At 42.7% G+C, this 22,539-nt stretch overlaps 1 long non-coding RNA gene across 1 annotated transcript in view; it reads right to left on the bottom strand.

Moving 5' to 3' along the window:
* Positions 1–22,539, bottom strand: part of LOC112674132 (uncharacterized) — a 195,764-nt gene that overhangs the window by 99,828 nt on the left and 73,397 nt on the right. The window contains exon 3 of the long non-coding RNA XR_003145241.3: positions 1,456–1,565. This is a non-coding gene — a long non-coding RNA (uncharacterized LOC112674132). The remainder of the gene's footprint in view (positions 1–1,455; positions 1,566–22,539) is intronic.

Here is a 22,539-nt window from a genome sequence, read left to right as displayed (position 1 = left end):
ACCTTTTAAAACATAATCTTCCCCAGGAAAACCAGTCTGTGAAACAGATTCACTGAGAACTCTGTACATCCTAGATGGACATATCGAACCCATCCCATTTTAAATAAGCTTATATAGAACTAAATAAGAATTGGTTACAGCTTGATTCATGGACAAAGTTGAATAATTCATGACATTATTACGCTTCATATAAAATTGATAAAGGATCTATCTATTGTTATTGAGTTACGTTTTATATTTTAAAACAATGCCTTGAATTTTCAGGGCTCAAATATTTTCACAGAACTTCACAACACTAGCATCCAAGCCATTGGCTTGTGTTGCCCCATAGATGAGAAGGTTGTATGCAAAGCACCAGTCTTTTTCATCTTTCAAATGAGGACCTGCTGCGTGCCAGGAGAGTGTGTGTGTGATGTCACCTTGTCCTCACATAACACTTTAAGGTAAGTATGATGCACGCAGCTCTAGCTACTGAGAAGGAAACTCAGGGACGTTAAAAGACTGGCTTGGAATCATAGCTGATTATGCTTGTCCCTTTCTGATTCCTTCTATACTGGCTCCGTGCTTGCGGTGCCCTGGGAGGCTAAGCAGTACCTGCCACTACAAAGGGTTCTTCTTCCCAAAGCTTCTGGTTGGATTTGGCCCATGGGGAACTCTACTAGGATATTGGAGGGGAAAAAAAGAGACAGTGATCTCAGTATATTTTCCTTCAGCTCCCTACCTGGGTGGACTGGGATCCTCTTGGGATAGGGTGGTCATCTCCACATGGCCCTTGGTCTCCGGAGTCTACCCACCTCTCCTTCCTCTTGCCTCTGAGGCACAAGGATCATAAAAGAGCCTCTCTGTGAGTAGCCCTCTAGTACCCCATTCTTCTGGAGGTTTACCAATAGCTGCTCGCAGCTTTGTACATCGTCCCTTTGCTTAACTCTCTTTTTAAAATCTGCCTATTTTTGTAGTCACCAAGCCCAGACAGCTTCCAGGAACCAATCAGAAATTCAAACATAGGTACTAATAACTCAGGATCAAAACTACCTTTCACCAAACCACAGAGATCCCCAAATTATCTCCTTAGAAAAACTCTGAGCCTGTGATATTACAATAGTCTGTTTTAAAAGGGGAGGAGGAAACGTTTAAAAATAGACAGTCATTTCCTGTGGTATAACATCTTCTTCACTAGTATCAAATACCATTTCTTTAAGAACCATCTAGTACCTTTGAACTCTTTGGAAGAAAAATGCAATGTAAATCCAAGGTATTAATAGTATATCATTTTTGCCTGGTGATAAAATCCCCAGTGTCACAAGGCTACGATAGGATAAAACCATTTCAACAGGAGAAAATCTTTAGGAAACAGATTCTACTACAAAGAAATTCACTTTGTATAAAAAGTATAGGTTTGTTGAATTCAAAAAGGTGTTAGAGGATTTGCTAATGCAAGGAGGAACACAAGATTACCTGTACGCGGAGAATGGAATGTTCTGTTTCCGGCGCCACAGTCAGTGGTATCTTTATAATGATGCAGGTGGTCACCTGGAGCTGCTTGGGTACACCTCAGTATTTGGTTCCTACAGACATTAAAAAAAATAACTTAACGCCGATAATACGTCCTTCTTACTCTTTTTCATTCACACAGTTTCTATTTCTATTCTAAGTAGTTCACCAGGCAATTCTGGGTTCCAGTTTATTTTTCCATAAAACTAATGATATGAATGGATAAAGAAGATGTGGTTTATGTATACAATGGAATATTACTCAGCTATTAGAAATGACAAATACCCACCATTTGCTTCAACGTGGATGGAACTGGAGGGTATTATGCTGAGTGAAGTAAGTCAGTCGGAGAAGGACAAACATTATATGTTCTCATTCATTTGGGGAATATAAATAATAGTGAAAGGGAAAATAAGGGAAGGGAGAAGAAATGGGTGGGAAATATCAGAAAGGGAGACAGAAGGTAAAGACTGCTAACTCTGGGAAACGAACTAGGGGTGGTAGAAGGGGAGGAGGGCGGGGGGTGGGAGTGAATGGGTGACGGGCACTGGGTGTTATTCTGTATGTTAGTAAATTGAACACCAATAAAAAAAAAAAAACAAAGCATAAAACAAAAAAAAATAAATAAAAAATAAAACTAATGATAATAAGACGTAAAAGAACAAGCCCTCTTAATGAACGCTTACTTGTACCGGGCATGGTTACGCTGTTTCTATGCATTTTCTCAATATATGTATATTATTTAACTTAATTTTTACAACATATTATACTGGTATACTTCTATTACGCTCGAGTTACAGATGAGAAAACTGAGACCCAGTATATTTACTTATCATCCTGCTGAAAGGCAGCCAGCTCAGAGAGGACAAAACTGAGACTTGAACCTGCCGCAAAGCCAACACTCGGTTTTATCCAGGGTTGCACAGTCAAATGAGAACTGAGATCGGATTGGTACACAGGCTTAATGCAGCCAGCTGGAGGATTACAAAACCGGAAAGCAAGTGTCCCACCTAAAGGGACAGTCACTGTCCAGCTCCAGCCAATCCAGCATTCCCCTAAAGAATGGGGACACAGTACTGCCATGTCTCTGGTTTTTCAAGAGAAGTGAACATTCTGAATTTTTATATGTGAGTCTCCCGATTTTTAAATGCAGGGTATCATCCAATAAAAAGTAGTTAGGTGTTCCAGCTAAGCTCACGGACCACAGGCCTGTGGTCTGTGCCCCTCCCTCAGCTTGGAGGGTAGACCCAGAGAAGGCACACCTCTGCAATCCCTCCACTACCTCCGTTACATTCAAGGCCGGGAACGTCACACAAGCCCTAGAGTGAGTCACAGCCAGGGTGACCAACCCAGCCCCGTTGGCCTGCAATCTTCCTGATTTGAAAACCAGCCTGCCCCCAGGAAGCCCCAGTGCCCAGACGGAGTGGGGCTTGTTGGGCACCTGGTTAAAGCAGAGAACTGGCTTCTGGAGTCTGCAAAACTCACAAAGGTCAAATACCCTGACCCTTCAGACCGTGTCCTTTCAGGGGCATCTCCCTGTGCGTGGAGGTGCTACCTTGCTGTATTCCCCCTTTGGGAATGGAACCACCTCCAAAGTGAGGGTGTAAGGTTCCCTCGGATAGGCCCCCCAGGAGCAAGTTTCCCAGAAACTCTCAAGCCACATCAGAGGAGAGGAGGCCACAGGGAGGCAGGCGCCGTCCCTGAGAAGGCGGCTGGTTGCTATTTGTCAGCGAATCCCAATTCGGATCCAAATGGGAGCGGGCCATTATCAGGGACTCACACAGCTCCAGGTAAACAGCTAATGAGCAGGCTGCCAGTTCCATTTTTATCAAGAGCCCTCCGAGACTCAACCGTGCCATTTCATAAAATATGCAGATGCTAGTGCGGGGTTGGGGTGGGGGGGGGAGAGCAAAGGCTTTGAAAATGATTCACACAACCTAAAAATGATGTTGAAAAGGGAGGAATTAAATATTCACAAAGTGAGAGAAATTAAGGCATATTAGCGGTTCGGATGTGGAAGTGAAATGAGTAACATGCACAGGGTTGATGAGGACGGCGTGATTACAGATCTGTCCAAAGTCTCTAATTCTGACACGGTGCGGAGTGGAGGTGCCCGTGCGGCTGGTAAGGGCAAAAAAATGAGGTAGGGGACACGGTGCACGAGGCAGACAGATCAGAGGCAGAGGGAGGAAGCCACAGCGGTGATTAACAGGAGGCTCCTCTCGGTGCTGGGGGTGAGCTCCACGTTCACAAAATGAATACTAATTACTAGCACAAAACAGACTTTAAGTTGGCTAGACGCTTGATGCTATTAAGTCCATAACGAGGAAGGCAAGCAAAAGGCACAGAGGCTGGAGGGGCTGGATTCGGTGAGGTCACTCTACCCTCCACTTTAAAAAAAAAGGGGAGGGGGGATGGAAAGCCAAAGCATGGCCCATCCAAACTAGAATTAGCAGTAATTATTATATAATATGTAATGATGAGATTTAAATGGGTAACACATTTTCTCTGCTGAGATCATTTAGACATGATTCATACAAATGATGAAATTAATAGATCTTCCTCTTTTCAGACTGCCAGGCGGCTTCAACTAGATTTTTCAACAGAGACGGATCCTCGGGAAATCATATGAATAGAGAGATTTACGGAAATTGCAGGAGGAATTGGTTTCGGTTGTGTAAGAGCACACTAGGGTTTAGAGAAACTCACACGTTCACCTCGGGGATGAGCGCACAGCTCTTGGCCCTCTTTTCTTTCTTTAATTTTTAACAATCTACCTCTATTTTTATAAGGGGTCGTAGAGGTAAAGGTATGAGACCAACATCCTCAAAATAAAGAGCTACAACACTGAAGGCTAAACAAATATTTACACGGAGGTAGGATTGCTTTCTTTGCATCCAAAGTGCAAGAGGTAACAGTCCATAGATGTGAAAATACATTTTAAATAATAATAGGGACATGGCCCAAGAAATTTAAAATTTAATACCGATGGAAAACAATTTAAGAGATGATAGTGTTTGTGGATGGGGTATTCATGATTCCAGTGCCTTTAAAATTTTCAAGAGAAATTTAAGAAAAAAAGTAGATTGCAAACAAAAAGGAAAGCTCAGAGCCATCTTTGATAAAGTGTTTCTTTAGCATTTCTGCTAAAAACCCATCACTGTTGTTGGATTGGGGGATTTTTTTCTTTCCCTCCTGCACAAGTATAAAGCAGTTACCGGGGACAGGAAGACTGCCGGAGATCCACTGTTTTCCGAGGGGAGAGTTCTCTAGTCCCATTCGCTGCACAGCATATGAGCAAATTAACAGGCACTTGGGGAGGAAGCCCACAGTACGAGGCTCAGGCATGTAATAATTAACATAGCCTTGCTACCTCCGTGGCATCCTGGGATGAAAATATTAATCATTCACAGCTGTGATCGCCTCAAAATCTCCTATTTTATGGCTTTGACACATCCATGAATAATGCCATTTACTATAATGTGCTGCATATCAGAAGGAACACTTTTACGGTATGGCTGTTTCTCCAGAATCCATCGTAAACCGATATGAAACCTGGATTCCCTTCAGCACCTACAGAAAACACAATGTGAGGCCGCACACCTGCTCTGCTTTACTGAGCACCTACTAGGCGTCAGAAATTCCATGCATTCTTTGTCTAAGCCTTACAATGGGGCAATGAGGGCAGTACTGTCATTATGTCCATTCTGTACAGGATGAAATGTGGGATCGGGAGGCTGAGGTCAAACAGCCAGACACACAGAGGCAGGGTGTGAGGCTCCGTCTGCATTGCTCCGAAGCCCATGCTCTTCCCGCAGCATGGAGTTCAAAGGGAACTTTAAATATTACCGTGACATTGGTTTCCACAGTGTCCTCACCCCACTGGGTCCCCAGGGGAGCACCTTGGCAATTAATTCATTTAGGGAATCGGGTGGGATTTTTTTCTACCCTGCTGCATCACCGTGAACACCCTTCTTTTTCACTTTGCCTACCCTTGATCCGAGCACACAGCCCAAGTGCATGCCCCGGCCAATGCACTTGCCACACTGCAGTTGAGAGTGAGAGTTTCCCAGTGTAAATGGAATTGGGAGCTCCCCCGCCCAAAATCTGTGCACTTTCTCTCCTTATGTTGAGGATACAGATGCGCAATACATTGCCCACAATGTCCCAGGGGATCTTGAATATCCTGTGCCCCCCAGCCTCACCTCCTGCTTCCCTCCTTCTAGATCTTTCATTGACATCCAGCAAAGAGGAAGTCTCTGCATTCCTCAAAGCCACAGATCTCATTCCACCTCTAGTCCTCCGGCACGCGGAGATGCCTCTGCTTGTAACACAGCTTTTCCCCTGCTACTGTCTCCAAATCCACACCTCAGCTGGTTCCACCTCATTCTGTGGCTCTTCCTTCTCTTACATTTCACTTTCTCAGAGTTGACACTGTTAACTCTCTAGTCTACTTTGAGTTCTTAGATTTTATTTATTTATTCATGAGACACACACACACACACACACACACACACACAGAGGCAGAGACACAGGCAGAGGGAGAAGCAGGCTCCATGCAGGGATCAGGGAGCCCGATGTGGGACTCGATCCTGGGACTCCAGGATCATGCCCTGGGCCAAAGGCAGGCGCTAAACTACCCAGCCACCCAGGGATCCCAACTTTGAGTTTTCTAGATGCTCTCATAACCCTATCCAAGCTCTCCCTGGCAATTGTCACAATTATAATTGTTCTCTGTATGATTGTTCATATCATAACATCTGATCCCCGTAGGAGCTTTCAACTCCATGAAGGTAGAGACTATGTTCTCAGGCTCAGGCACATAGCAGGTGCTCAATAAGTGTGTGGAAGGAAGGAAGGAAGGAAGGAAGGAAGGAAGGAAGGACAGATGGACTGACTGAAGCATCCTCATTTTTAGCCAGAATCCTTTCCACCTGCATTTTCTTTGTTGTCTAACCCCTCACCGAAGCTCTTCCTTGCTGACATTCGCACCACTTGACAACAACCAGAAATTGCATCATGACCACTGTTGTTGGCAGGAGCAAGGAGGCTGAGTTTGTGTCCTTGGAGAATCATCTGGCTGCAGGAACCTTGACTCCCCCAGGCCCCCATCCCTTCTCCTGTACATCTCTTAGGTGTTATAATACTGTGCTGCGATTGCTTGTTTGTGTGGTTGGCTCCTTCCCTCGTTGGATTGCCAGCTCCCCAGGGGAGCTGACGTGGGAGGTATCTGCCTCTCTTCGGTGTCCAGCACAGGACCTGAGCCCACAAATGTACTCAGTAAATGGCTGTTGTAAACAATTCCGGTCATGAATGACTCAGTAATTGAATGAATAACTAGGCGAATTAGTAAATTAGTGAGTTCATAAAAGACGTCAATGTGAAAAAACAACTATTCACTCAACTATTTCCTAAAGGGTAGTGCCCATCCCCATGGGTGGTACACAAGATAATTTTTAGGAATACATAAACTAACCTTTCAATTTTAGTTGCTATGGAACAAATAAAAAGATGTTAGAAAAAAATTAACCTGTACATTAATCCTTTGTATTATTGATATTATGACTTAGGACAATTTAAGTTAAAAAGAATATTAAGCAAATACAGTATTATTACAGAAGGTGCTGGACATGGCAAAAATCATGAAATTAGGAGGCTTGGGAACACATGGTTTGAAAATGAAGCGGGGGAGGGGGGGAATCCGTAAGGTTTTGTAAGCTTTTACTATGTTCCAGGCATTGTTCTAAGCACTTGGCCTGTATTAAATCCATGGAATCTTCATAAGAGCTCCATGAGTAAAAACCATCCCCTTTTCTAGGTGAGGACATGGAAGCTGAGGTACAGAGAGGGGTAATCCTTGCCCAAGGTTGGATAACCAGTAAGTGTTTGAATCGGAGTTTAAATCCAGGTAGAGGGATCCCTGGGTGGCACAGCGGTTTGGCGCCTGCCTTAGGCCCAGGGCACGATCCTGGAGACCCGGGATCGAATCCCACATCGGGCTCCCGGTGCATGGAGCCTGCTTCTCCCTCTGCCTATGTCTCTGCCTCTCTCTCTCTCTGTGACTATCATAAAATAAAAAATAAATAAATAAATAAATAAATAAATAAATAAATAAATAAATCCAGGTAGAGCCTGTGGTCTCCTACGCAGCGCTGCTCAGACTCTCACAGAGAAAGTGAGAAGGAGCAAATGAACAAATCTGTGGGACAGTGAGTGAAGCATGGGCTGTGGGGGCATGAGAAAGGGAGGAAGTGACAGCTGAGCCCAGGGCCTTTCATGGGCACGACCCAGAAGTAGGAAGGATGACACGAGGGACCTCACCCTCATTCTGTTTGTGGCTTCCCTGCAGCCACCGTAGTGCAGTAGCCACTCTGGGCACCCACTTGGAGGCAAATTTCTTTAACTGCATCTACTTGCGGCTCATGAAAGGGACAAATGCCCCATTTTTCTCTGCTGTCATTTGAAGGGTGTCTTTCTGAGCTCTGATGTCCAAAAAAAAAAAAAACAAAAACAGGTGGATGTGAGGTGGACCCATTTGCTCCTGGACAGTCCTGCTCACTCTGGACTCTTCAGAGGAACTAAGAACAAAGGGATCTGCTCAACAGCCATCCTAACCCCTGGGGGAATAGGACCAGAGGTCCACCCCATACCCATTCAAACAAAAAATGTGTGTTTTCTCACTTACTGATTCTCTTAGAGAGTTCAGCATCCTTCCCCCTGCACCAGGATCATATTGTCCATGACCATTCAAGAACAACTGACTCCCCTGCGTTCTCCAAATCGTTTTCTTACGATTGAATTCTTACGATTCTTCTTCTCTTCCACCTGAAGTGTTCTCCTTATTGCTCACTATGCAAATCCTAAGTCTGAATTCTCACTAGGCACCTTATTAGCTGTGGGTCATCAGGTAACCTACCTGCATTACAGCTCCCTTCCTGAGGTGTTAAATGGAAATAACAGTAGCCCCACCTTAGCAGATCTCTGTGAGAAGCAAGGGGAATGATCGAATTTAAGGCATGCAAAGCATGGTGACTGGCAGGTGTTAACACTCAACGTATGGTTTTTATCCTACAGAGGGTTGATGGCCATGCATACACTCAGGACTGCAACATTTATTTTTCTATCTCTAAACTTAATTTCATTGTCAAGACTTTTTTCCCCCAGGTGATGGAAACTTAATTGATTTAGGGTCCCGCCTCCTCCCTTTCCTTGAGGTTGAGACTTAAATTCCAGAGATTGGGTTTCTAATCACCCCCTGGGTGGTTGTGACTTATCCATATGGTTATGTGATGAAATGTCCTTTGTTAGTCTTGATCATGAAAGTTAAAATTACCTCTCCTCACCACAAAATGCAAGGCCCTATCAGCAATCCCCTGCCATCTCCAGGCCATATTTGGATGGAAATAGCTTTCTGATTCTCTCCACTTGTCACTACGGTAGGGAAAAGCTAGGTGCACCACATTCGAACTTTCTGCATGTCATCCTATATGAGTCCAGAGACAGACACACAAAATATTAATACACTGAGGTACATAGCAATTGTTGGCGGAATGGAGGGTCACCTTCTAGACTTCTGGAACTGCACTGAAGAACTGGCTTGCAGACATCAGGAATATGGAGAATCAGGAAGCTGCCACTGTACACCTATTGGCTTAAAAACCACTTTTTGATTCTTGATTAAGAAGCTGCTTCCATGATGGCTGGCTCCAGAGACAGGCCTGCCATATTTGCACTGGCAATAACATAGGTGCTCTGCACTCTGCCTCTTGACACCCACACAACCAGCATCTGCATGCTGGGACTGCTTTTAATATTGCCATACAAACCTTTATCTTCCATGATGGTGCTTTCCAGAAGAAACCACTGAAGCAGCCAGGAGGGTAACATCTGCCTCATTCCCTTCTATTTCTCAGAAAAATACAAGGTGGGGCAAGGAGAGGAAAGAAGAACTTGCAGACCAAAGAATTGTCTCCCCACCTTTGCTAATGCAACTTGCTAAGATCCTGAAGATCGGCCCCCTGTGTTGGGCTAATGCTGGGACAACCGTACAGATGTCACAGCAAGTTCTCCATTGGCGTGGAGCAGCTGGATGAGGACATGGGTAGACCTGGCACCTTAGGTCTGGTTCCCAGTGTTTGCAGACCTTGGGTTCATGAATTTTGTTATATAAGCTCTTTTGGATGCTTTAGCCTCTTGATGATCTCTTCACAACCACTCTGCTGATGTTACTACTGCCCATTTTACAGGTGAGGGAACGGAGGCCAATATGGCCAGTCAGTTTCACATGGCCATGGGGGTTAGTTTAGGTTTTTGGTGATCCTAATACTTACTCAATTTGGATTCTCCTTTAAAAAAGAAATCCAAGGGGATCCCTGGGTGGCGCAGCGGTTTGGCGTCTGCCTTTGGCCCAGGGCGCGATCCTGGAGACCCGGGATCGAATCCCACATCGGGCTCCCGGTGCATGGAGCCTGCTTCTTCCTCTGCCTATGTCTCTGCCTCTCTCTCTCTCTCTCTCTGTGTGTGTGACTATCATAAATAAATAAAAATTAAAAAAAAAAGAAATCCAAATTACCGATACAAAATTAGATAAGAAAGTGAATATTTATTTGAAATGAGAAAACAAATGGAGCCAAATTATAAATTTTAAAAAGCTAACAAACTTCTAACACATACTGCAAAATCTAGAAAAACAATTCAGTCTTTTATTAGCCACCTGACATCTCTAAAATATTTTTTCTATATTTTTTTGTGTCACACTCTCTGTCCTGTCATGACGGAGATTTTATAAAATATCTTTCTATAGAGAAAAGAGAAAAATAACTTAGTCCTTCCCCAGCATGGCTGATCAGAACCTTTTCTATTATTGGTAGTTTATAAATGTTTATGTGAGGTTTATAACTCATTAGTGGTAATGTCGTATACATTTTTAGGATGGTTATCAATTTGGGGGAAGCCTCCATCAAATTTCTTTCCTACGTGAGCTGTAGGGTCTCAGGGAAATTCCAAGTTTTTCCTGTAACGACAGACCTGAAACACTCTTTGAATTAACAACCTCCAGTTCCCAGTTTGTCACTGACATCCTTATTTTACATGTATTCCGAGTTTTATGGTATCTCATCTATGCTGGTATTCTGTGTCCTATTAGCAAGAAATTTAAACAGTTGGCATTATAAATAGTCCTTCTTTAATTTCTGAGAGAAAATAAAAAATAGTGTATGATGCATTTATAATTGTATCTACTGCGTGAGTGAGTATACTCCCGAGACAACAGAACTTCCAATTGGACTACCAACGAGAGTCAGATCCTCCACTGACTCATGTACATATCTAATGCTCAGGAGAATTTTCCAGACTGGCTTGTGACTCCTTACATTCATAACCATGTCTCTCTTCTACTGACCACTGGAGCTGCAGACACCATAGGATATATTCACATCACAGGGCTGCCGTTGACCTTGCACCTTTCTACCACAGCGTGGTTTCATTGACACAGTGGGTGTAGGACTGTTTCTAGAAGTCATTCCAAACCAGGATACTAGCAGGGCCTTGACTATAAATGAGGCGACGGAGGAGCACATAAATATATCCTATCAAACCCCAAAGAAGTCTGTCCTCCAAATAAATGTCCTATAACCAGACCTTAAAATGCCAATGGTCATTGCGATGACACTCAACTCAACGGTAAGTATGGTTGAGGGAAAGGTGGAGAGGAAAAGACAGCATCTGAACCAATTGTGCCTCAAACATTTTACTTGCACAGATGTTAGAGATACACATCACCATGACAACACATTAGAAGGACCCTTCCCAGGGCCTGAAATGTGAGTCTCTGAAGCTTAAGCATGTTTAGCCTCAAGGTATCTCACTGCAGCCAGAAACCCAGACCCGGAGCTTCTTTCCTTGATGCCCAAAGACCTCTCTGTTCCAAGGAGCGTCTGCATAGTCTGGGGACATCTGCTTGCTCTATATTAGCCACAATTAATAATCAGAAGCAGAGATGTAGCCACTTAACGTATATCAACCACTCTTCTGGGAGGGAGCTGTCATCCTCCGGTTCTCTTTTCCCGAGATAGGAAAATTGATAGGTCACTAGTGTCTGCGAATAGCACTCAAAAGGTATCATATTTATTTTAGCTGCAGCTTCAAATCAGTGGCTATCTGCATTATGAAGAACATCATTCTATAAAACACATTTGGTCTTCATTTTTCAAATGCTCCTGAAGGGAACATATGGTAAATCTGTTTAACTCTGTATTCCACGGAGATACTTAAACCCCATCCACTGAACTCTCCAGCTATTTTTATTATAAAATTCATGTCCTTTCTCTACCCTAAATATTCCCCCTTTCTGCTCAGATGGCTAAAACTACCCGAGGCTACAAAACTACCCTGTTTACCATCAAATTCATGAGTTCCGCCCTATAGTCATTAAATATAACAAAAATGTTATTCACAAGGTGGTTGACAAGTACATATGGGCAGAGCCCATATTCTTGTGGGTTTCAGGCATGAACTCTTTTGAAGTTATTTATTTTTTTATCAGAACCCATGGTAACATAAGCTCTCAATTTGATCTTCTGAATTATCTGTCTCCTGCTAGAAGCTAACTCCTGCAAGTTTTTCTCAATTGTCAATTTTGAGGCTATATTTCAGAGTCTGATTATTTTCCCAGATAGGAATATTGCTTCTCCTTGCTTCTATTCCCCCATCAATAGTGTCATTTGAAACACTAATTTCACTTCTTAAATATCCCTAAGCTCACTGCCCTTCCCCACTCCCAATGAGAGCTTGATGTGGAATGTGACAATGGGAACTCCAGGCCTCCATTCTAAGGAGAGTTATTGATGTTCAAACCATAAAACAGAGCTGGCGCTTAATTGGGAGTTGTTTGCCAATGCAAGGAAGGGGACACCATTTCTAAAATTCGGTTTGTGGGAGCAGTAGAGTTTCTCCAAAAGATCAATGCAGTTCCTTCTCATAAAGTAGTTATAAACATGAAATATTGACATGCTTCTCCGTATGCACATCACCATGTATGAGACATGGTCTATGACCAGGTGATTCTCTGTGGTCAAACATGTTGTAAAAACACTTCATTTTAAACCTTCCTCTTTAGCTGTAACAATGCAAATTAGCATATTTAAGGCACTAGAAGTCTTTCCCTTAAACAAACAAAATTTAACTTTTTTTGGTTTAATTTCCCAATTGCCCTTGATCATGTGATTCTCTTTCCCCTAACATCCAATAAAACTAGCGCTCCACAAAGCACACTTTGGGTAATGTTGCCATAATTAATTTTTTCTGATTTTTAATGGCATATTATGCTTTTAATGAACAGATTTTATGCAATAGAGGAGAATCTCAATAGGTTTCAGATCATTTGATTAAACTCATTTTTTTTAAGATTGAGAAAAATGATAGAAGATATGCTTGCATAAAATAATGTGGAAATTTTATATAAGCTTCAGAATTAAGTATCAGAATTCAGAGTTTGGACTCTAAAGACCTTGAGCTGCCTTTCTGTAACATTCCCAAATCATAATTGAGCAACTATAATGTGCCAAGCACTGTTGTAGGCCGTGAGATACTATGGACAACTTGCTTATAGGGAGCTTGTAGCCCGTTAGGAAAATAAATATTCATAAATAATAGCACAAATACCCATACTTAGTTTTAATTGATATAAGTTCAACAGAAGAGAAGAAGCCAGGGCAGTGACAATATATGACAGGAGAAAGTGATCCAGCTTTGGGGAAAGGGAAGATGTCACGGAGGGCTTCCTGGAGGAGGTAACATTAAGCTGTCCCCAAAAAGATTATCTGGGACAGATCAGGTTGAGGCAGGAAGAAAGAGTATCCCAGCCCCCAGAAGGGGAATATGCAGAAAGGAGTTTCACTTTTAAAGAAATGGAAAGGTCATGTGGCTGGAACCCAGAGAGAACAAGAGAGAAAGACAAGATGAAGCTGGAGTGGTAGCCAGGGGCCAGATCTTCTAAGGCCTGGAAAGTCAGTAAATATAAATGAATATTTTAATTCCAACATCAGCGTGAGGCACTACTGATCAAACCTTTCAAGTTTCAAGGTAAGATTAAAGAGAGTTCTGGGTACAGAAAACAAAATGGATTCTGTCCTGATCCATGTGAGCATTATTTAAGCTTACATGCCTAAAAATTCCATCCAAATAAATGATAAGAATTAAGCAGCCCAGGGGTACCTGGTGTCTCAGTTGGTACAGCATGAGACTCTTGATCTGGGGGTCATGAATTCAAGCCCCACATTGGGTGAGAGATTATTAAAAAAAAAAAAAAGAATTAAACAGCCCCAAATAAAAGAGCTCTGAGTTATGCAAGATGAACCAAGTCGGTTTAAATCCAAAAATGCATCACAAGATGAGAATGTCCTGCTGCCGGAGCAAAGCTGGATCCCACGTAAAAGCAACCACAAGCCCCATCACCCGATTTGTGTGGACGGCAGGGTAGCTGTGGCCCCAAATCCACTTTGCCTTTTATCCCTCTCCACTACATCTGAAATATATCGGCTCTAATCACAGTGAGTGAATGGGGAGAAAAGGTGGGATTTCCATCTCTTTAGCACAATAATCTTCTCAGAACAAGTCATCTTCATAAATAATTCCATATTATCCCAGTCACACTGTCTGGATATCTGGGACTCATTTAATGAAATGGTTGGCTTTAAATATTTCCGGAAGAAGGCTTTTAAAATTCAGAGCATATGTCTTCAAGACTAGAGGTCAGGGTTTGTGATCAAATATTACGCCCTCGGACTTGAAATACTGTGTATGACCTGTCACCAGGAGAGGGACAGCCGCCCAGAAGTTACTAGCTGGTCCTGGGGAGGCAGAGGCTGGCTTGAAATTATTTATGACGAACAACAATGCTACTAAAATTGCCTTATTCTTCAAACCATTCCACTCTTTTCCTTCATCTCTGCAAAAATACCATTTCCAAGGTACAAAGTGCTCCCTGGCAAAACCCCCTTTTCCTATGTGCCTCCTTGTCCATATCCAGGCATCTTCACATCTTGTTGGATCTATCCAACAAGGTCTATCTGTACCCCTCTCCTTCTCAAACCCAACCAACCCAGACCAGTTCCCATCACTTCTTTTCAGAGAGGTAATTTAGAGAGAGATACCTTGTCACGTGGACCTAGGGCCACAGCTACTGTCCTAGGATAATGACCAGAGCATGGGCTTCTCTACCAGAAAGACAAGGGCTCACATCTGGGCTCAAATCTCAGAGAAGTCATTGTCTTTCTCCAAACCTTGTTTTCTCCATCTACAAAGTGAGCATGAAGCCAGCTTGGGGTTGTACTAGCAACAGTGGTGACGAGCCTGGACCTGGAGGCAGATCTGCCTGGGCTATGATCATTGCTCTCTTGTGTGATTTTTGGAAAAATTATTGAACTGCTATGAAACTCAGTTTTCTCATCTAGGAAATGGGGATAATAACAGTACACTGGTTGTGAGGACACAGAGAGACTATACCTGGGAAACACCTGGGACAAGTGAGCGCTCAGTTATTATTATGAGTACGAAGACTAGATGCGATCCCCCAGGGCTCATCCAGATGGCACCTCAGGAGGGGCATTCAGGTCCTGCAAGATCATCTCCTGATGCCACATTGCTTCTCACAAAGTCATGGTCTGGCCACATTTGCTGACAGATGCGCCTGTCCTGTTAGCTCTGAGTCTCCTCCCCCATCTTGCTTTTCCCTTGCTACACCTTGAGGCAGCTCGTTTTCACTCCTTTCCTGGTTTGAACGCTCTTTAAGTCAGGGATGAGGAAAAAAAAAAAGTCAGGGATGAGGTCTTGTATCACATGCATGTAATTGGCAATGATGATTTCTTGGCAACAAATACATGATGCATTTGTGATGCTGCCTGGTAAAGCCACATTCTCACTAAATCCAGTCCTCACTTGAAGGAGCCCCGGCTGCCCTGCCAGGTGGAGGCTTGTTGCCCCTGCCCCAAAACCAGCCCCACGCAGAAGGGTGCCAATGGCCCCTCCCCCACAGCGTGAAGCTCACTATGCTTGATTTCCAGTGGGCACATATAGACTCAGGACCCTAATTTCCCAAAGCCAATCCAAGGGGGCAGGGAAACTCATATATAGATATTTTGCTAGTGTGGGGCACCTGGGGGGGCTCAGTGGTTGAGCATCTACCTTTTGCTCAGGTCGTGATCACAGGGTCCTGAGATCGAGTCCCACATCAGGCTCCCTACAGGGAGCCTGCTTCTCCCACTGCCTGTGTCTCTACCTGTCTGTGTTTCTCATTAATAAATAAATAAAATCTTTTTTTTTTATAAAATCTTTTTTTAAAAAAAAGAAACTTGGTAGTTTTACTATATTCTTTTCTCTGATATAGTAGAATACAACCAAACATAATCAACCTTTTTAGTATAATCAGGATTTTGCTTTTTGCTTTATTCTTAGAATTTAATTTTTTATATTTTTGGTCATTGAGGGATATAGTGGAAGTAGCCCGTTACAGTGTTGAAGAGCAAGACTTACACTCCCTGGGTAGTCATCCCAGACTTTACTAGTATCCTCACTCAGGTGGCTCATCTCCCAGTTCTCTTCTCATCTATAAAATGGGATAATAGTCATTCTTCATAAAATGGTTAATACACAAAAATGGTTAAAATATTGCCTGGTACATAATATTCATCATTTAGTGTTCACTACCAGTATTAGTCATTACTTCTACGATATAGGAACCAAGCCTCAAATCGACCCCACTCACCCCCCAGAACTAGTTTAAAATCTTACCATTAACTATGTTCTTATAAGTTTCCTTTACAGGCCGTGTGTGTGCGTGTGTGTGTGTGTGTGTGTGTGTGTGTTCACATGTGTGACCTGCTATGTGCCAGGCTCTGTCTCACGAGGTAGGGATAAAGATATAAAGACAGATCAGATCCCTGTTTGTTTGTTTTTTTTTTCCTCAAGGAAAGAAAAAATATAACAAATACATAAACATGATGATTTGAAGCTCATAATGCAGGATGGAGTGACAGAAAACCAATGGAGGGACAATTCCGATTGTGGTTAAGGAGGGTTCTTTGAGAAGGTGACATTTACACTGAGATCTGAATATCACAAAGGAAGTCTCATGCAAAAAGCCCAGGGGAATAGAATACAAAACAGATGGAAAAAATATGAGTAACCAAGTATTTATCTGAATGATGTCTATCTCACTAACACAGACCAGAGATCGGGATGGTGGCCGGTTTCGGTAAATAAAGGTTTATTGGGACACAGACACATCCATGTGTTTATGTGTCATCTACGGCTGCATTTGTGCTCCAGCTGTGCAGTTGAGGAGTAGAGAGAGAAAGCATGTGGCCCACCAGTCTAAAATTTTTACAATCAGGCCCTTTACAATAAAGTTTACCATCCCCTGGCCTAGATCATAAGACCCATGAGGGTAAGGAGCACATTCTGTCTGCATTGCCACTTTTTTCCACCCTAGTTTGTCTGACTAGCAGATCCCGGGAAACAGCTGGAGAGGAAATAAATGCAGGACATTTTGTACCCGACTGCATTTTTTTTTTTTTTTTAGAACTCTCTTTTAAATGAAATCTCTTGAAATGATAGCTTCGAGCACATAGTTTTCCTTCAGGAGAACATCACTGGTTCCCACATGTCCAGAGGCTATGAATTTCCTGCAAAGGGGCTCAGAGGGAGATTGGTTCCAGGCTGAAATGCAGCAGCAGTTCTGTAGGATGCCAGCCGATCTGGTGAGGATGGAAGTGCAAGGAAATCACCCTCTTGGCCAGCTTTGCAGGTAGCTCACCACGTGCGTGATGTTAATTCACAGCGGCATCCCCTTGGCTTGGCATGTGTCAGCCTTTGTCCATCTGAGCACCATCAACATTTTGGGCCAGAGCAGTCTCTGTTGGGGGGCACTTCTGAACATTGTAGGATGTTCAGTGGCATCCCTGGTCTCTCCCCCACTGGGTGACAGTAGCACCCTTCCCCTAGCTATGGCAATCAATGATGTCTCCGAACATTGCCAAATGGCCCCAGGAGGGGATGGGAGGATGGAGGAAGGGAATAAAATCACCCTCAGTTGAGAAGTACTGGCATATGCCAAAAACATTCTCCTCTTTCTAGGGGAACTTTTAGACTTTGATAGCAGATGTCCTCAGAGATGAATGCTCCAAGAGGCTGTAATATTCAACATTCAGCCTTTCAACTCAAGTCACCTGTGTGTACTTTCACATTCATCCAATGGGGCGTGGGTGCCAGTTACAAATGACGATGTTGGTCATTCCCAATAACGTCATGGGGAATAATTTTCTCTATTAGGGACATAAATGTATTTTAAATGTTCAATTTAATCTGAGGATGAGAGTCGTGGGTCTTCTTTGGAGATGAGGTGGTGTTGTGGCAGTTGTTTTAAAAACTCTCATGGACAAATGTGATCAGAGTGCTGTGATCCCTGCATAACTCCTAGATCAGGAGGGATAAGAAATCCCTGAACTCTCTCTCTGCTGCTCACAAACCCAGAACTATGTCTGCCTTGCCTGCCCACAGCTAACGCTCCCTAAGCTGCAGTCCGAAGGCAGATCTGCTCATGGACGACCCAGTAGGTGAGCCCCAAAGGAAAGAGAAAGGGAAGCAGAGGGTGTGGTATCTAGGTGGATTCCATTTTTTCTTTTTCAACAAAAAAAAAAAAAAAAAAAAAAAGGAAATAGCATTGATATGACCTCCTGGGGAAGGAAAATTCAGACCAGTGCCATCTTGGTCCAATTGGATAATGAGCCTAAACATCCATGATTGCTTAGGATGCTATATATTCCCAACCTCAGTGTAATTTTTGATATGATACACTTTATCATTCTGTATCACAGAAGTTCAGCAATAATTTCCTAATGAAGAATAGATCATAGCTTGTAAACCAGCAACCTATAAATATATATTATATATGTACATAGCATATAGATGTACAAAAATGCATATACAGGCGCCTGGGTGGCTCAGTCAGTTAAGTGTCTACCTTCAGCTCAGGTCATGATCCTGGGGTCCTGGGATCAGCCCCGCATCAGGCTCCCTGCTCAGTGGGGAATCTGCTTCTCTCTCTCCCTCTGCCTGCTGCTCCCCCCTGCTCATGTGCTGCTTCTCTCTCTTTGTCAAATAAATAAATAACATCTTTTAAAAAATACATATATACACGCGTATACTTGGCTCACATTTTGGTTTTAGCTGTGAATTATCAACTTAAAAAAAAGAGAGAACTTCTCATGAAAAAAGATTTGGATCTCTGTCTTCTTTTCAAAATCTGAAAGGTCTGCCAACACCACCAAGCCCACCTCCTTGAATGGTGACAACCCACCGGCAGGTAAGCATCATGGCTTGAGCTCCCCAGTTTACTACACTCCCCACTCCCCCAAGAGGGGTGATCCTTGCCTATTTCACACATTCAGGTTAGCTGCCTGGAACCAGTTGGCAGTTCTGCTTGTAGTTGCATGTATTGATTAATTTTATCTTCTTGGCTTTTTTTTTGGGGGGGGGCCTCTTCCTGAAGCCAGGCCAATCTGTTTCCTACTTTCAAATAAGTTTTCCCCAAATGCATTGCTTTCATAGACGTTTGGCCAGCTAATCTTACCCAAATTTCTTACTCCTGCCGTTTTCTCCACTCGAATATATCATACTTCATTTATGGCAGCATTTCCCAAAATGTACACTGTGAAACAAATACATATTATGTAGAGAAAATATAAGAATACTATGGTTGAATAAATTAAGCAACACCATGTTAAGAGAGTCTTTGCAGCAGTATGTTTCGGAGCCTATAAAATGCAAATGTGCTCTATGAGCTTCTAAGGGAGGGCAAGTATGTGAGCAAGTCCTAGTTTTCCATGGAACTTTGTAACGCTGTGCAATATGACCATATTTGCTTGTCTTTAAAAAAGAATGTGTATTCACAGTCTCTAATATTTTTGCTAATTGTTTTTAACCACGGGTAAGTTGCAGAGAAGGGAAGTCTAGACCATCATGGGGGGGGGCAACTTTTTCTCTTGCAAACTGATCACTGAAAAGTAGAATGTAACCATCAGCAACACTAACACTTTTGCACAGAAGAGAAGTCATTTTAAACACCGCCCCCCACCCGCCACAACCCCAAAGCAGGAAAAACAGTATCTCCATAAAGGACCACCCTTTAAATGGAATACATTTGGCTCGGCAAATGTGTGCTATGTTTTTCTTATTTCCTTTATTTCATTGAAGATCTGTAAAAACTTTGTCACAGACTGTCACCAATGTGCAAAACTGAATTTGGGAAACATTGGTCTACATTACATTAAATCTGGCGACAACACAAACTCAAAAACCACTGTGAAAATAGTTCACACATGAGAGGAGAGACAGTGAGTTTCCAAGGCAGGGTTTTCTGGGAGGATGTGGAAACACAGTGAAGCAGTAGGGAGAGAAAACAAGGAGGAGATCAAAGTGGACTTGCCCTTTGAGTGGCTTCTGCAGATTCCTTTTGCTGACCTGATCTTACACTGGAATTGCACTGGGGAGGTTTCGCAATCTTGCCTCAGCTGCGGGGCTGCCCTTGGCGGCCTGGCATTGATGGGAACAGGGCAATGATGAGGATGTCAAGTGAATGACCTTCACAGTTGGGGTCAGAACAAAGAGAAACAGAAGTGGTACTTCATGTGATGAGCCAGTGTGGTCTAAAACTTTAAAAATATGGTATTTAAAGCATTTCGTGCTGAAAAAAAGATGATGATGCTTATGGTGATTTGAAGGAGTAGCAACACAACATACAGATATGTCCCAACCATCCATCGTATGGATAGATTTTGCCCTACAACTGGTGGGTTGTTTTTTCTTGCTGGAGCACATTTCTTGGGTTGTTCTAAGTAGGAACTGTAGGTAAGTCCTAATGTATTTTATAAAGTCACGTTTTTGCTATTTGACCCTCAGCCAGTTGATTACGATGATAAAACATGGAGCCTCCAAATAATCCGCTTTTATTTTAAGAATTTCTTTGTGTATGGTGAAAGAGAGTGGTCTAGTTTCATTCTTCTGCATGTGGATGTCCAATTTTCCCAGCACCATTTATTGAAGAGACTGTCTTTCTTCCAATGGATAGTCTTTCCTCCTTTATCGAATATTAGTTGCCCATAAAGTTCAGGGTCCACTTCTGGATTCTCTATTCTGTTCCACTGATCTATGTGTCTGTTTTTGTGCCAGTACCACACTGTCTTGATGACCAGCTATTAGAAATGACAAATACCCACCATTTGCTTCAACGTGGATGGAACTGGAGGGTATTATGCTGAGTGAAGTAAGTCAGTCGGAGAAGGACAAACATTATATGTTCTCATTCATTTGGGGAATATAAATAATAGTGAAAGGGAAAATAAGGGAAGGGAGAAGAAATGTGTGGGAAATATCAGAAAGGGAGACAGAACATAAAGACTGCTAACTCTGGGAAACGAACTAGGGGTGGTAGAAGGGGAGGAGGGCGGGGGGTGGGAGTGAATGGGTGACGGGCACTGGGTGTTATTCTGTATGTTAGTAAATTGAACACCAATAATAAAAAAAAAAAAAAAAAGGAAAAAAAAAAAAAAAAAAAAAAAAAAGAAAAAAAAAAAAAAAAAAATAAGAATTTCTTTTCCTTTTTTATTGTTTTACAAACTGCTTTCTCCTCGAGAGATTAATAAATCCTTGAGGGCAGGAACGGAAACCTCACATTAGGATCTTCATTGCCGATGCTTACAAAGTCCTCACTAAATGTGAAAATAGGTAATAATGAAGACCAAAGACAATATTTTCTTTTCATTTTGCACTTTTGTTTTTAGATGATTGTGGACTTGCCTGCAGTTGTAATAAATAAAGCAGAGAGCACTTATAAAACCTTTATCTAATTTCCCCTGATGGTCACATCATGCCAGACTGTAGCACAGTATCACAGCCCTGGCACTGACGTTGATACCATCACATAGAAAACGTTCCCACCTTCCCAACATCCCAAAGATCCCTCATGCAGCCACTTCTTTTTTGCCTCCAGGTGAAATCCAGATTCCCCACTCTGTCTCTAATGAACCAGAAAGGGGGTGCTAGGACTTCTCATTACTTCTGGGTGAGGGTGGATGTTTTAGCTCCCCACTGGCTTTTGATGACACCTCAGGGAGAGGGCATGGAACTGGTACCGGTGGTCAGTTGTGGCCATCCTGCCCCTCCCCAGGGAGAGGCTCTGACATCAACCAGGTGGGCACGTTGGGACACCTCATTACAGCCTCAGGAAGGGGACGTCTTAGCTTCCCATGAGCCTTTGCTGGTGTGGGTGGGCTTGGTGCCACATTTCTTTCTCTGGTTATTTATAAGTTTTCTAGCTTATCAAGCTGCTCCTTTTTTGGTCCTTTGGCTAGAGAGAGCAGGATTTTGTTGGGGCTCTTTTTGTGCACCTGTTGATGTTGCTGGGTTTCTAGCTTCTTCAGCTCCCAGTCTGGGTTGTAGGAAGCAACAAGAGAACCCAGGGAACTCACCACCACATCGTCCTTGAGTCCAAAGTCCGCTCACTGATCTGCCTTCCTCTCTTTACTTTCTTCTCTTCAATTATCATTGTCTTCTTAATTTAGTGATATATACAATATCCAGGGTCTTTATTTGTACTTCATGGGAGGAATACAGAACATTACACATACTTTATCCTTCTGGAAATGGAAGGCTTCACTTTACATTTAAAAAGAGAAACTAAAAAAAAATAATAATAAATTCCCTGACTTATAATACATTTCAATATTATTCTGAAAGGTTGTGAGTGTTTTTATGTAAATGGACACTTGTTCAGAAATTATTTTAGGATTCATCCATCTACAAGCAGTTCTAATCAAAATTGAACTGGTGAGTCATGGGAACTCTACAGTCAATTTAATATATAATAGAGCTTCTATTTCAAAAACAAATGCCCACTCATCCTGACTTTCTTACTTGTGCACATAAAATGTACATATTTACATTTTGATGTATTACTTTTCCAATACCTTAGTACCCCTTTTAGAGACAAATAAT

Source organism: Canis lupus, chromosome 24 (assembly GCF_003254725.2).
Source record: "Canis lupus dingo isolate Sandy chromosome 24, ASM325472v2, whole genome shotgun sequence".
Lineage (NCBI taxonomy): Eukaryota > Metazoa > Chordata > Mammalia > Carnivora > Canidae > Canis > Canis lupus.
This window is presented reverse-complemented; position numbering and strand designations above follow the sequence as displayed.